Genomic DNA, 13,165 nt, shown 5'->3' with positions numbered 1-13,165 from the left:
AATACAAAGCATACAATTCGAGGTTTTTTAGTATAGGCACAGGATTGTGTAAATATTACTACAGTCTAAAGTATTACCCCTTACACTACAGAGGGACCCCCACCAATTAGTACTCACTTCCATTCCCTCCTTCTCAACCCAGTTCTAGGCAGTCACTAATTTAGTTTATAGATTTGCCTGTTCCAGATATTTCATACAAATGGAATCATATATATGGTCTTGGGACTTCCTTGGTGGTTCAGTGTTTAAGACTCCGAGCTTCCAATGAAGGGTGCTTAGGTTTGATCCCTGGTCAGCGAATTAAGATCCCACATGCATCATGGCAAAAAAAAAAAAAAAAAAGATTTAAAGGCAAAGTCATAGCTTAAAAAATATTGTTTTTTATTTTTTTTGGTGACTAGATTCTTTCACTTAGCATAATGTTTTTGAAATTTATGTTGTAACATGTATTAGTACTTCATCCCATTTTATGGTTGAATAATATGCCATTGAATGGATATATCACATTTTACTTATCCATTCATCAGCTAATGAGCATTAGAATTGTTTTCATTTTTTGACTATTGTGACTAATACTGCTATGGACACATGTATAAGTTTTTGTGCCCCATTCTTCTTTGATTATATATAGTGTCAAACAATGCATGATCTATATGTCCATGTGCTAGTATGGAAATGTGCTCTCCACCTTGAAAGAAATAGAAATCTAATCCCAGTCTTTCTGCCCATTTACCAGACTGTGAATTGTTTTCCATGACATAGTCATGCAATCTATCTCTAAGAAGCACTGTAGAAGTAAAGAGTTATTTAATTTGTCTATTCATTTGAACCAGGTAGAAGAAAGGGAACTGGAAAACAGAAAAAAATGTTTTTGTTTGCAAGTAGTTAAATTCATAAAGTTACAAAAATGAAGCCATATGCAAGATTAGGAACTAGCTATATCTGCTATGGGCTTTCCATCTGGTGCAGATCATTTGGTTGCTGTTGATTGTGCTAACCTTAAATTCCTATATGCTTGCTTACTTACTATGGTAATTTCCATATTCCCACAGAGTATTCATTTTACACTTTAGAGAGTTTTCTGTTCCACTGAGTAAAGAGAGCCTCTTTAGCCTTTTTTGGTTTGGTTTTATCAGCGAGCATTTGAGTTTGATGACTGCAGGCTTGTTTGCATATTAAGGGGCTGAGTAGAATCCTTATGATGTTCCGCCTTGCAGTTGTGATGAATCTGGCGCCAACATGTGTTTTAAAACATTGTTTGCAAGATAGAACTCCAAGAACTCTATCAGATGTTATGATATTAGATTGAATGGAGAGCGATTAGCACTTACACATGTCCTTTGTAAAAAAGGGTAATCTAACAGATATTTATTGATTGCCTGTCAACACAGTGCTAATATTGTTGATGTGGATAAATTTCTTCTATTTGCTATATTTTGGCTACCTGATGCGAAGAGCTGACTCATTTGAAAAGACCCTGATGTTGGGAAAGATTGAAGGCAGGAGGAAAAGGGGACAACAGAGGATGAGATAGTTGGATGGCATCACCGACTCAATAGACATGAGTTTGGGTAAACTCCGGGAGTTGGTGATGGACAGGGAGGCCTGGTGTCCTGAGGTTCATGGGGTTGCAAAGAGCTGGACACGACTGAGCGACTGAACTGAACTGAACTGAAGGATTTACATTCTCCCCATTACAATAAAGTACTGCTCAAGACTGGGCCACTTTTTGATTGTGGCATCAGTTAGAAGAGACTATGTTTAATTATAACTTCCAAACATGATATTAAAATCTTTTTGTTTTAGGATATTATTTATTACATGGATTTATTACATATATTCATCCAGCATCTGCTGGAATACCTGAGACCTTTTTGGAACTCAGACATTTCATGGGACCTAATTTGTAGAACACAACAGTTTATTAGCTTTGAAATGCAGTTGATTTTGTTAAGAAACCATGTAACTAACCTAATTCCAACTGAATTAAGGTTTACATTGTGTAGAGTCAGTTATAGAGCTGGTGGTTGTAACTATATAGTTAATATTAGTTAATCATTGTAGAGAATTCAGAAAAAGAAAATCTGTTTCAGCAGCACGTACAACACTTTTGTAAAAATCTCAAGGTACATGCAGTTTCAAGGGAGATAAAGTAGATCTCATTCAATTTGCAAGAGGGATTTTAAAAAGATAGGTTCTAGTTATTGAGGCTCAGTAGTGGCAGTAGGGTTAAAATCATAATTCTCCCAAAAGATGTCATTGACTCTTTTATAACCTCCACTGCCCTGATCTGGGATTATATTTTATTGGAAAGAAAACATGGACTTCCTTGAGCTACGTAAGGTTTAGTGTTAATTCAGTGAGATTCAACAGGACTTCAGGGCTTTCCAATTTCCTTTCTCTCCTGTGTCATTTTGATTAAACACATTTATGTTTTAAATCCAGACACAAGTTGTATCCTTTAGCTTAAAGTATCTTTTAAAAAATATGCATAGGCAAGAAGTGGCTTTGGAACTGGATGAGATGAGTGGTCTGAGAATGGGGTCTGAGATAGGGCAGCAGGGACTCCTGGGGTATGGTACTCAGACACTCCATCCAGTTGATTGCTAATTGGTCAAAACTTCTCACTCCCTTTTCCTGCTCTAGCACTTCAAAGAGATCCTGCACAGCCAACAACCCCCTGAGCTTTTGGAAAGTTTGTTTCCAAGTGTACTCCTGCCCAGGACAAAACATCTTTGAGTGCTAAATAATGTAGGAAGGTGCTTAGGTGCAGTGAAAAATGTTACTATTTGATGTGTCTGGGCATCACAGGCATAGGATTGATTCTTCATTGCAGAATGATTCTCTGATAATTTTCTTTGCAAGAAAAGAAATGAGACCTGACTTCCTTTCATGGATATGCACAAGCTTAATCTTTCTTGTAGTTTTACACATTTATCTATTAAATGTAGAGATTTATAACTCCATGTTATTTAGTTATTGCAGGGCAGGCGGTCTCCTGACAAGTCGTCTTCAGAATAGGATACAGTAGTTAATCTTATTATAGAATATTGACATTAATACCATACAAATCACTGTCAAGAACCACTGAACAGACTGTCTGGTGTTGGTGGTGGTTTTGTTGCTAAGTCAGGTCCGACTCTTACAACCTCATGGACAGTAGCCCACCATTCTCCTCTGTCCATTGATTTCCCAGGCAAGAATACTGGAGTGGGTTGCCATTCCCTTCTCTGGGGATCTTTCCAACCCAGGGATCAAACCCAAGGCTCCCGCATTGCTGGCAAACTCTACTGACTGAGTCAACAGGGAAGCCCCATAGACTGTCCACTGGCTTCCCATTAAACTTAAAAGACCCGAAAGTGAACAAGAGAATGAATGGTTAATGAACGCAAGATAAAATATAGGTAACTGTTGTCTATACAAGAGGGAAGGAGAAGTTTGGATGATCCTTGGCGATATAAGTAAGTAATTTGCATTTTATTCTAAGGATACTTATCACCTCTTTCTCTCTTTATACTATGTTAATTACTACTATTATCTGGACAGTTGAAAAGCTTGGCTACTTTTCTGTATAGGTCACCAAGAATAAGAAATTGGAAAATAAGCATGTACTCATGGGGAATTTCATTGGGAATACTCATTGGGAATTTCAAACTGTTTATGTAAGTCTTTTAAAGATTCTCTATTGATAGATGGGGAGTGGATCTTGAAGAGAATATAGAAAAAATGACAAGGTAACTGGATTCAACACTGATTTTTTTTTTCACTGTAGGAATCTGTGTTCTGAGTGCTTATTAACTATAAAAAGTATCATTTTTGTGACTTCGTAGATTGTCATTGCCTAACTGACATCATGACTATTTGATATTGCTTAAATAATTACCATGTGTCAAATATTGCTTAAATAATTACTGTATGCCCAGACACAAACTCTGTGCTTGGGTGTGTGTGTGTATGTGTGTGTATATGTGTGTTCACATTTGTGATGGCTGGGGGAAAAGAAGGAGGAGAAGGAGGAGGAGGTGGGAGGAAGACAAAGAGGAGTAGTAAAGAAGGAGAAGGAGAAAAAGAAGAAATAAAAGACTCCAAACTTGCTATTCTCTAGTAACTAACAATACTAGACACACAAGTGCTCAAAAGAAAGTTTCGTCTTTAGAGTTATAAAATTAAACAAAGAAATGGGTTAAGGTATTAATTTTGTAATGGGAGAGAGAATAAACTGTTTTCATTATAAATACAGTGTTCTTTTAGCAGCAATCATTACACCTGAATACTACTTAATTTTTTTTTCCTTGAGGGGAGGGAGATCTCATACTTTTGTTTTTATTAATGTCTCCATATGTTCAAGAGCTAGTCCAGGAAAGTGGTGGTGTTTAATCTGCCACAAGTCCTTGGGAAATCAGGATTCAGGTTTTCTTCTTTTTTTTTTCAATAGGCTCATTTCACACACTTTGGAAAAATTTGAAAATGCAGAAAACACAAAGCAAATAGTAATTACAGCCATGGTTTGATTGTGAATTAATCTTAAAATACGATTATCTCTTTTATAGATGACCTTCAGCATCTGGTTGAGGAGTTATCACTTCCTGTGTATTCCCCACATATGATACATCACACTGGGCAAAATAAACATGTAAATAATTCCTCCTAAAGTGTCTGTTATTTTGCATGGATAGAACTGGCATTACAACAAATAAAACAAATAGGCAAACATTTGAGTCTTTTATTCTCTAATTTTGAAACTAAGGGGATATGTCCAGCCAGCAATAAGAGATACATGTTGTTTTATTTTAGAGGAAATGGACCTTTAAAGAACTGTGTTCCTCTTAGTTGTAAAAATTTCAAAATATGTACTAAAATAAGACATAATAAATTATTGTTGCTTATGGTTCTTTCTTACCAGTGCAAAGAACAGTGGAAAGCTGAGGAATTATTTAATTGGCCCAACTGAATCTTTGCTATGAAATAGAAAACGGCTTTCTCAAATTGAGAATTTTTTTTTTAATTCAAATAACCCAAACCTGCCAAGGTAAACATGATCTACAATAGTTACCTAAAGCTTAAAGGGGAAAACATACCCTATGATTTTTAGTTTAAAATAAATACTCACCATTGTGTATGCTTTTATAACTTATTTAAGTCAGAATTTCAAAAACTGAACCATGTATCTATTAACTGAGCAATTCAGATTAGCATGACTCCTTGGTTAATATTTGCACAAACTTCTAATAATTATCAAAATGGGCTTTATTTGTTTTTTCTTGCCACTGACCCATAGGATATACGAAAAGAAAACAGACCAGCCTCTTTCCTGATAAGAAGAGTAACCAAGAAGGCCATTCTGTAAGAATTAAGTGGTGAGTAATTTCTCTTTTTTTTTTTTTAAACATGAATCAAAATATGTTACTATACATTACGTTGGATAGATGAGATGTATGATTTCTTTGAATAAGTTCGAAGACATTTATGTAAAAGCAATGAGCAGAAGCACTTGTTTTTTTATCTTTTGAAAAGAACTAGTGAAAATAGAAATTCCAGGAATGTCTGTTTCTTAGAATGAGATCAGTTTAAATTTTTACAGTGTGTAACAAAACATTAAAAAAAAATTTAAGTATTAAACTTAACATATGACGTTTTAGAAAATACGTAACAGCAACCTGGATTTAGGGGGTTTAAACCAAGTCTTTGAAGTATCTTAAATCTCCTTGAGACCTAAAAGACTGTTTATAACTAACAGTTGCTTTGCAAAAACAATGTTGACGAGATGTTTTAAAATTTTCCTGTTAAATTTTTATGAGAGTATGTGGGTTGGGAAAAGGGAGCATCTGTATTACAAGATGATTTCATAAAATTGATTTATTTAATCTCAGAAATGGAGAACAGGATGCTTAGCAGGGAAGAGATTTATCACTGGATTGTATGTGTGAAGCAAATGAATAAATGGAAAGCTACATCAGCTCTGGATGGGCCTAATAATTTCTGAATATTAGTTTAAGATGGGTGATACAGCATTTTTTAACAGATTTTGGAGGTCTCTTTTTTGGACCAATGGAACCCAATGCTGGGGTGCATGTGACTTTTGAGAGGCAACTGTGAGATGATTGGATATATCAATTCCACTAATATATGTTTTTATGCAGAGTTTTGCTCTTAGAGTGATCAGATTTTATTTAAAACAGATTTAAGAAAGAAACTTGTTTGGAAATCAAGACTATTAGTATTTGGAGCTGCTAACAGGGAGAAAATTCTATTCTAAAAAAAAGCACTTCACTGTCTGGTTGTATTATATAAGAGTGTTTTTCTTATTTGCTTTTAACTCATTTGTTCTTGGCTATTCTTGACTATTGTAACATAGTGGGTTTTTATCAAGAGAAGGCCAAATAATGGAGAGATATTCAGCACAGAAATAACCTTCCAAAATGTTAATTTTTTTATTTCCCAGTTATCAATTAATCTGCTGGTCATTTATTTCACTAATTAGCCTCCTCAGGGTAAAGGCGAACAGAAATCTGTACCACTGCTGAATTCCAAATTAATTAAAAAAAAAAGGTATATTAGCTTTAACTAGCAAGAGATTTTAGTAGAGGTCAAAATATATATTTTGACTTATTATATTTACTTATTATACATTTTACATTTTTACATTTTACTTATTATATATTTAAGATACACTTGATTATATTAATATATAAATACATTTATTTTATATTACTATATATGAATAATATTTATTTTTTCTTGTCCTAGTTACATATACACTATAGATAATTTCAGAGTTCATTGTTGTGACCTGATCTTTTCTTCCCAATCTCTCTAGATTCATTATTTAATCTATTAACAGCTTATATTTTCTGATACTTTGTTCTTATATCTAAATAATATCCCTTATGATATAATGAGTGTATTTTGATCTATTTTCACTTTAGATTTATTAAGCTTTATCATTGCAGAGTAATAATCCTAGATTTCTTAACATTTGGAAAAATTTTGTTGTTGAATTAGTGGGTGACTTGAGGGAAACTGCTTTTTGGGGCCAGGGGAGAGTTGCTTTGCATTTTGTTTCCTGTTTTGGGCTTTTTTTTTCTAAATCCTCAACACCATACTCTTGATAAATGGACATATTTGTGCTTATGTTAAATGAAATGAATAAAATTTAATCTTATAAGAATTACATCGATACCCCTTTAAAAAATCAGTATTTCTTGACTATATATATGCACTACAAAATACATTTGATTTGATGTCATTTTTCTAAGAGAGATAAACACTTAGAAAGAGACTAAAAGGATCTATTTCAAGGTACTTAGTGGGAATGTGAATGTTTAAAAGAGATTTCCCTTTGTTTATCTGTATTTGTTATTTTTCTGGGTGAATTTTACTTGATTTTGTAATTAGAACTGCGAATTTCTTTTACATTAAATTTTAAAAAATTGGAATAGTGGAACTGATTCCAGAAGCTAGTCTCACTGAGTTTTGACAGAGTGTGGAACACATGATTCTGTGCTCAATAGTTAGGTCAGAAGCCACGCCCTTGTCTGAGAGCTAGTACTAGACCTGGGGAGGATGGTTATAACTCAGAATCAATGAAGTCTCACCTTGAGATGGACCTCAGTGGCTGCTTCTAGGGCAGACTTCTCATCCATCCTACAGATGTGATCATTTTCCAAGTGCAAACAGACACATGGCCAATACCAGTTTCTAGAAGACTTCTTCCAGAGATCACAGACACATGAAACATCAGTTGCCACACCATGTCTTCAGGTCTTCACTCTTTCTCAACAGTAGTTAAGAAATTTGGAATTAGGAACTGTATTTAGTAATCTGGAGAATTCAAATAAAAATTCAGCTATCTGGGCTGTCTTGGAAAGTCCAGCTTTAGAGTTCTCTTCCTTGGTGACAGGTGAGTTGAACTAGCAATTGCCCATTTCCTGAGGGCCACTTTTGTTCTCTGTTGACTTCCAATGGACCACCTGGCCCTACAGGCCTTTAAGTTCGCAACTTTGAACTGTAAGTTAAAACTAATATAAAACTGAGAAAAAGTGATTCCTTATTGATAATTAGGTTTTCCAAACACCAGTTCTCAGGATGCCTTAGTCAACCTCCTTGTACTTCTATGTCATTTTGGAATCACCAAATGGGAAATGAAAAAAGCAAATGGACCTAACACACATCTTGAAATACTTAAGAGTCAGACCAAGTTAGGAAACATGACTTGAGAATGTGGGTTTGTTAATTCTATGACACGTGGATGGCTGGGGAGAGAACACGGCAGAGGCCATGACACTGTCCACTGGACTTTCCTGAGACCAGTTTTACATAGAGGAGAAGGTGACGCTGCCTTCCAAGTGTCTTTTGCCCTGAACTCGTAAATTTTCCACTCATGTTCATTTATACAGTTCTTAATTTTAAGTGTACCTCTGATGGAACCCTGAAGCAAAGCACATAATGGGAACAACACATTGCTAAATCTTGCCTTTTAGATCCAAAAAGGATGTTTTGCTTGTGACATAATTTTCAGACTATCTCCGTTTGCAAGTGAATTATTAAGATTTGTTAGTGGGAATTCCCTGGCAGTCCAGTGTCTAGGACTCAGAGTTCTCAGTGTGGAGGGCCTGGGTTCAATCCCTGGTCAAGGAATTAAAATCCCACAAGCTGTGTGGCACGGCCAAAAAAAAAAAAAAAAATTGTTAGAGTGCTTACTTTTGTACATCTTACTAAACCTTTCCAAGATGGAAGTGGACTCTGAGATTGATGTGTTAGCAGCATAATAAAGGGTGAGTAGCAAAAACGTTTCACTCAGATGTAGAGAGTCATATATATTTAAATGGGATGTCAAATAAGGTATGTGTTTCTTCCAAGGTCTATAATACTAACACATATGTTGAGGATGTTGAAAATTTGGATTTGTTTTGAGGTTTCATTATCTGTTATCACATAGGTTAAATCTTTTATATATGCTGTATGTAGAGATTCCAAAGTGGCTTTGCTCACTTTAGTATTTTTTGTAGAATAACTCTCATCTCTTGGCTTTGAATGACCAAATAAAAGCCTTGCTTACTGTAGATTTGTCTTTGTGTGTATGTGTACTCAGTCGCTCAGTTGTATCCAACTCTTTGCGACCCCATGGACTGTAGCCTGCCAGCCTCCTCTGTCTATGGGATTTCCCAGGCAAGAATATGGAGTTGCCATTTCCTCCTCCAGGGGATCTTTCCCACCCAGGGATCCAACCTGCGTCTGCTGAGTCTCCGGCACTGGCGGGTGGATTCTTTACCAATGCACCATCTGGGAAGCTCTAGATTCATCTTTACAGCTACATTACTTGACCTGAGATAGATAATAACCAGTTTTATTTGCAGGAAAACATTAATCTAAGCAGAAGCATTCAGAACATGTGTGTAGAATCATTTCTCCTAGCACATATCTATTTCACTAATTTTACTTCCCAGCATCTCACCAAGCTGCCTCTAGCACAATTCTTCTAGCTTAAACAGGAGAGTCCTTTTCTGTTCTACATGACTGCTTATGTAGGCTATTGATCAATTTTGTTTGGATTTGTAAGAGTAGTCATGGATATTAAACTGAAAGACAATACTTAAAGCACATCCCTTTATATGTTTCTGGTTTTTGTTTCTGGTTTTATTCCTAATTTAATAATTAGGAAATGGAGAACTGATTCCTAAATAGTTTTTGGCTTTAAAACAATAGTATTCTTTTTAACACAATGCTTAGCTGTGGCTTTTGGCCAACGTTTATGCCTCACATGTCACTCGTGAATGCTTTTAAATAAAAATGTGCAGAATTGCATTTATTTTTTGGCCTCATAGACCACATAAGAGCTGTTTCCATGCTTATTCTAAGCCAGTTCTGTAAAGAGATGTAATGCTACTTAAATTTTAAACAAGTCAAGAATCTCAAACAAGGCTGCGTTATGTTATCACATCTGGTCATTCTTTGCATTAAAAGGATTATTCTCGATGTTTTGCATTGTTCACTACTCAGACATCCAAAATGTCAATAGCAGACCAAGACCCTGTCTGTCGCTAGAAGGAAAAGAATATCTTTGAAATATGCTTTAATCTCTAAAAACTGCTTTTTTTAAAAAAAAATTGGATTTCATAGATTTTGCTGAAAATCTAATGAAAATTCTAGACCCCTCTCCAGGGAAATACACATATATTTGCAAAATATGAATTTTCAGTGAGACACATCATGAACTTGCACTTGTAGACCACAGGTTAGAGACCTTTGCAACAAATTGATATGTGATGTTTTACATACAATATAGACTATGCATATGACTGGTCTAAATTGTGTGTAAAACAGCAAAGAGTCAGACACGAATGAGTGACTGAACTGAACTGAACTGATATGACTGGTAACGGAAGTAAAGTCCAGTGTTGTAAAGAACAATATTGCATAGGAAACTGTTAGGTCCATGAATCAAGGTAAATTGGAAGTGGTCAAAGAGGAGATGGCAAGAGTGAACATCGACATTTTCGGAATCTGAGCTAAAATGGACTGGAATGGGTGAATTTAATTCAGAAGATAATTATATCTGCTACTGTGGGCAAAAATCCCTTAGAAGAGATGGAGTAGCCCTCATAGTTAACAAAAGAGTCCAAAATGCAGTACTTGGGTGCAATCTCAAAAATGACAGAATGATCTCTGTTCGTTTACAGAGCAAACCATTTAATATCACAGTAATTCAAGTCTATGCCCCAACTACTAATGTCAAAGAAGCTGAAGTTGAATGGTTCTGTGAAGACCTAAAAGATCTTCTAGAACTAACACGCCTAAAAGATGTCCTTTTCATCATAGGGGACTGGAATGCAAAAGTAGGAAGTCAAGAAATACCTGGAGTAACAAGCAAGTTTGGCTTTGGAGTACAAAATGAAGCAGGGCAAAGGCTAACAGAATTTTGCCAAGAGACCGCACTGGTCATAGCAAATACCCTCTTCCAACAATACAAGAGGTGACTCTATCCATGGGCATCACCAGATGGTCAGTACTGAAATTAGATTGATTATATTCTTTGCAGTCAAAGATGGAGAAGCTCTGTCCAGTCAGCAAAAACAAAACCAGGAGCTGACTTTCGCTCAGATCATGAACTCCTTACTGCAAAATTCAGAATTAAATTGAAGAAAGTAGGGAAGACCACTAGACTATTCACGTATGACCTAAATCAAATCTCTTACAATTATACAGTGGAAGTGACAAATAGACTCAAGGGATTAGATCTGATAGACAGAGTGCCTGAAGAACTACAGACGGAGGTTCAAAATATTGTACAGGAGGCGGTGATCAAAACCATCCCAAAGAAAAAGAAATACAAAAAGGCAAAATGGTTGTCTAAGAAGCCCTTACAAATAGCTGAGAAAAAAAGAAAGGTGAAAGGAAAAGGAGGAAATGAAAGATATATCCATCTGAATGCAGACTTTCAAAGAATAGTAAGGAGAGATAAGAAAGCCTTCCTAAGTGATTAGTGCAAAGAAATAGAGGAACACAATAGAATGGGAAAGACTAGAGATCTCTTCAAGAAAATTAGAGATACCAAGGGAACATTTCATGCAAAGATGGCTACAATAAAGGAAAGAGATGGTATGGGCCTAACAAAAGCAGAAGATATTAAGAAGAGGTGGCAAGAATACACAGAAGAACTATACAAAAAAGATCTTCATGACCCAGATAATCATGGTGTGATCACTCACCTAGAGCTAGACATCCTGGAAGGCGAAGTCAAGTGGGCCTTAGGAAGCATCACTACGAACAAAGCTAGTGGTGGTGATGGAATTCCAGTTGAGCTATTTCAAATCCTAAAAGATGATGCTGTGAAAGTGCTGCACTTATTATGGCAGCAAATTTGGAAAGCTCAGCAGTGGCCATAAGACTTGAAAAGGTCAGTTTTCATTCCAATCCCAAGGCAATGCCAAAGAATGCTCAAACTACTGCACAATTGCACTCATTTAACATGCTAGCAAAGAAAAGCTCAAAATTCTCCAAGCTAGGCTTCAACAGTACATGAATTGAGAACTTACAGATGTTCAAACTGGATTTAGAAAAAGCAGAGGAACCAGAGATCAAATTGCCAACACCCGTTGGATCAAAAAAAGCAAGAGAATTCCAGAAAAACATCTACTTTTGCTTCATTGACTACATTAAAATCTTTGACTGTGTGGATCACAACAAACTGTGGAAAATTTTCAAAGAGATGGGAATAACAAATACCAGACCCTGACCTGCCTCCTGAGAAACCTTTATGCAGGTCAAGAAGCAACAGTTAGAACTGGATATGAAACAACGGACTAGTTCCAAATTGGAAAAGGAGTACATCGAGGCTGTATATTGTCACCCTGCTTATTTAACTTACATGCAGAGTACATCATGCGAAATGTTGGACTGGATGAAGCACAAGCTGGAATCAAGATTGCCAGGAGAAATATCCATAACCTCAGATATGCAGATGACACCACCCTTATGGCAGAAAGTGAAGAAGAACTAAAGAGCCTCTTGATGAAAATTGAAGAGGAGAGTTAAAAAGCTGGCTTAAAACTCAGCATTCAAAAAACTAAGATCATGGTATCCAGTCTCATCATTTCATGGCAAGTAGATAGATAAACAATGGAAACGGTGACAGAAGTCATTGCAGATGGTGACTGCAGCCATGAAATTAAAAGACATTTGCTCCTTAGAAGAAAAGCTATGACAAACCTAGACAGCATATTAAAAAGCAGAGACATTACTTTGCTGACAAAAGTCCATCTAGTCAAAGCTATGGTTTTTCCAGTAGTCATATATGGATGTGAGAGTTGGACCATTAAGAAAGCTGCGTGCCAAAGAGTTGATGCTTTTGAACTATGGTGTTGGAGAAGACTCTTGAGAGTCCCTTGGACTACAGTGGGATCCAAGCAGTCCATACTAAAGGAAATCAGTCCTGAATATTCATTGGGAGGACTGATGCTGAAGCTGAAGCTCCAAACTTTGGCTACCTGATGCAAAGAACTGACTCATAGGCAAGACCCTGATGCTGGAAACGATTGAAGGCAGGAGGAGCAGGTGACAACAGAGGATGAGATGGCTGGATGGCATCACCGACTCAATGGACATGAGTTTGAATAAGCTCTGGGAGTTGATGATGGACAGGGAAGCCTGGTATGCTGTAGTCCAT

The sequence above is a fragment of the Cervus elaphus genome, chromosome 26 (genome assembly GCF_910594005.1).
Source record: "Cervus elaphus chromosome 26, mCerEla1.1, whole genome shotgun sequence".
NCBI classification, from domain to species: domain Eukaryota; kingdom Metazoa; phylum Chordata; class Mammalia; order Artiodactyla; family Cervidae; genus Cervus; species Cervus elaphus.
Note: the sequence above shows the minus strand (reverse complement) of the source record.